This window comes from Aplysia californica, unplaced genomic scaffold, assembly GCF_000002075.1.
Source record: "Aplysia californica isolate F4 #8 unplaced genomic scaffold, AplCal3.0 scaffold01563, whole genome shotgun sequence".
Lineage (NCBI taxonomy): Eukaryota > Metazoa > Mollusca > Gastropoda > Aplysiida > Aplysiidae > Aplysia > Aplysia californica.
Genome location: NW_004798833.1, coordinates 54,357 through 58,302, shown reverse-complemented (window position 1 = coordinate 58,302; position 3,946 = coordinate 54,357). Strand labels below are relative to the sequence as shown.

The 3,946-nt window shown below is 41.2% G+C and overlaps 1 protein-coding gene across 1 annotated transcript in view; it reads right to left on the bottom strand.

Moving 5' to 3' along the window:
- The window catches only part of LOC106013934, a gene marked incomplete at its 3' end in the record, with an annotated part of 6,931 nt that overhangs the window by 1,525 nt on the left and 1,460 nt on the right, over positions 1-3,946 (bottom strand). The window lies entirely within an intron of this gene.

Genomic DNA, 3,946 nt, shown 5'->3' with positions numbered 1-3,946 from the left:
TGTCTGTCTGTCTGTCTGTCTGTCTGTCTGTCTGTCTGTCTCTCTCTCTCTCTCTCTCTCTCTCTCTCTCTCTCTCTCTCTCTCTCTCCCCTTCTCCCCTCCCCCTGCTCTCTCTCCCCTTCAAAACATCCCCTGCCTTCCCCCTTTCGATCCAGAAAAGAGAATGTTAACCGTATACACAGGTATCTAGATCATGAAACTTCAGAAAATAGAACTGAGATCGAAATCCTAAAAAGGGAGAGAAACGGAGTGAAATCTAAATCAGGTTTTGTCTGTCATGAAAAACGGCTTTCTACCCACACAAACAGTCACAGATTTACAAAAACTGATACAAAATTACACAGATGAAATGATTGTCTTAAATACCAAAGAATCATATATTTAAAAAAGTAAAATCGTTGTACAGTTTTAGAAGCGTTTAGCGAGACTACTGAAACGGGACAAAAATGTCCGGTACCTTAAGCTGGGGGTGACAAAGGCATAATATAGTTGGGAACATGTAAATACACCACAAATTGATTACTCTTTTGGGTAATGCATAGAAAACATTCTCAAAATCACTTTTGACATCGAAAAGAAAAATCTCATAACATTTTCCAATATAATATGCCTTAGTACTTTACCGTAATTGACGTCATTCGTGAGCTGTGTCACTGTACCCTGGGGTTACTCATTTTGAACTTTGTGCGCGGTGCGATTGTTCAGATTACAAAAACTGTTACAGAATAACACCGAAGAATTGATTGTCTCAAATACCAACGAATCATAAATAGACGAAAGACAATGCTGAACAGTTTTAGAAGCGTTTATCGAGACTAGTGAAATGTGACAAAAATGTCCGGTACCGTAAACTGAGGGGACAAAGGCACCCCTGGGTGATTAAGGCATACTATTATAGTTGGGGAAAATGTAAATACACCGCACATTGATTACTTTTTGGGGAGTAGAAAACGCATTGAAAAAATACCCCAAATCACTTCTGATGTAGAAAAAACAAAATCTCATAACATTATCCCAGATATGCCTTAGTTTACTGTCATTGGTCTCATTCGTGAGCGGTGTCACTCTGCCCTGGGTTTACTTATTTTGAACTTTGTGCACGGGCGATAGTTCAGTTGGATCACTGCATCACTCAGTTGTTTATTGTCATAACAAAAACCTACCCCCCCTCCCCCCCAGGGCGGTGCCATTGACATAAGTTGTCTTCAGGCCATTCCCAAGAGGGGAGGGGGGGGCATTAACCTGTTCTTATGCACAGTAGAATTGTAAATGGGCTGATTTATCAATGTCATGCTCATACTGTACCGGAACAGCATAGGGGGAACTGCTGCTTTTTCTTTCCTCATCCTTACTATCGTCATTTTCCTCTACTTCTTTTGTATGTTTGTCACTCTATTGTGACCCGCTATTTCCAGGGTGCCTTGATAGTGGAAGCAGACTTTGTTCTGTTGAAGCTAGAGAGGTGAGCAGAGTAAGCCTATTTCCCTGTTAGGACTTCTCTGTTGATATCCACCCCTTGGTGCTCATATGACCTTATGCAGTTGCGAGCTCCGTAAAACCTTACAAAAACAAAACAAAAACTTACCAAACCTCAGCAACATTCATAATATTATTGATGATAATCAGACGGTATGTTCGCGGCCCGGTTCATTCCTGTCTACTTACTTTGCTTGCTTGCTTGTTTGTTTGTTTATTTTGCTTGTTTGTTTGGTTTGTTTTTTCACGCGAAAGGGTTACTTAAACAGGAGCGGTGTTATACTAAGGAACGTTGTCATGCTGAAAACATACATGAGAAAATTGTCTGTCCGATTACTTAGAGTAGAGTTATTGCGTGCACATAAACTGGATCATTATTTATAACTGGGTTTTTTTTCTCGCTATCTAGCTAATCAGACGTTAAATAAACAATGTGCATGTACTTAAAAGAAAAAAAATGTTTCTGTATGGCTAAGTAGCTAACGGTGTTGAGCTGACATAAAGTCCTAGAAATACCCCCCCCCCCTCTCTCTCTCTCTCTCTCTCTATATATATATATATATATATATATATATATATATATATATATATATATATATATATATATATATATAAATATATATATATATTATATATATATATATATAATATATATATATATATGTGTGTGTGTGTGTTTGGGGGGGGGGGCAGTTTAGGGAAAGGGCGAGAGGGGATTATTCATTATATCCAAACTTTGCATAAGCCTCGCGGTACTTCAGATAAGATCTTTACTGGCAATTTCTCTTATTTGCTTAACTGATAATGAACATTCTAGTTATCGAAAGGTAATAAAAACCCGCTATTGGCCTGAGCAAGCTGGGCATGCATACGCATAGTTCGCGATCATTGCGCCATAGCGCCCTCGTATGACCTTATGCATTTGCGAGCGCCGTAAAACCCCATACTTTACTATACTATTACATCATAGGCGCAACTCCCCCGCTGTTAGGGTGACACCCCCGAACCACAATGAAGGGATTTCTACACCCCCCCCCCTCCACCCGGGGACTGAAGTGTATTTACACCATTCCTAAAGGGGGGACGTAGACGTGTTCTTATGCTCAGTAGAACTGTAAACGGGTTGATTCATCAATGTCATGCTTATAACTGTGCCGGAACTGCTGCTTTTTCTTTCCTCATCCTTACTATCGTCATTTTTCCTCTACATTTTTTGTATGTTTGTCACCCTCTTGTGAACTGCTATTTCCGGGGTGCCTTGATAGTCGAAGCAGACTTTGTGCTGTTGAGGCTAGAGAGGTGAGCAGAGTAAGCCTGGTTCCCCGTTTGGAGTTCTCTGTTGACATCCACCTCTTGGCGCTCATATGACCTTATGCAGTTTCGAGCGCCGTAAAATCTTACTAAAACCACACACAAAAAAACACCTGAGGAATGTCAAGTGTTCTCCTTGTTTACCCTGACTCCGGAATCAGCCCATCTGTTCAGTAAGGATCCGGGCTAACAAAAGGAGAGGTCTCAAATAGAGCACGGTACTAAAATGTCGCAGATTGAGATTTTTCTGTGAGCTCAACTCTGTCTAGCTAGGATTCCAACACGTGCGAAAATACATTTACTCTTTACCCCTATCGTACGTCGTGTTTTACTATCGTATCCATACAGCGTGGGGAACTCTGTGCCACCACTTTCAAAGAGCAAATTTACTCGTTAATCCGACCCGCACGCTTTGTATTGCAGTGTGTAAAAATGTTTTTTTTTTCTTTTTTAGAAATACTGAAAGTTCAAAGAGTTCTTCGTTTCAGACAAAGAAAACAAAATGGAAGAGTGTTCATGAATAACGTGGCTACATCTTTTTTTAAAAATTACTCCTAAACAACATTTCTTCAATGAGTTAAATATGGGTGATGGCGGGTGCTCTGGTGTGGTTTGCTCCTTCTTTGCTATAAAAAATCTATCATCTCTATCTCCACTCCTTCTATTTTGTGTTTGTTACCCTCTTGTAACACCTCAAATCTTCGACACTTATGTGACCTTTTTGTGTTGCGAGTGCCGTACGTAAAACTCCTACTTAAACTACAAATGAGGTAAATGGAAAAAATATCCCACCCCAAACACTTTTTATGGCTAATTAATGTGTTTACTCGCCAATTCTCGAAGAACGGGCACTTTGCCGCGTCTATTGATTCCCAGATACAGGGCTGGGGTGTGGAGGCCCATCCTTGTGTTGTAAACAACACGACGTTGTAGACAAAACCTCTCGTGGCTCAGGGATTGGTCCTGGTTTATGAGCTCTCCACAGTCCCCACAAGACCAGGGAAAGAAACGGCATGAGCCAGAGCATGGGCGGGACCGTCCTTTTGAGAGTGAACAAGGACTAAAACCGTCTCTGTCTTTGGCTGACTAGCTGACACAGAAAAGTCACAAACACATAGTCACACGCGCGCGCACGCACTCACGCACGCACGCACGCACG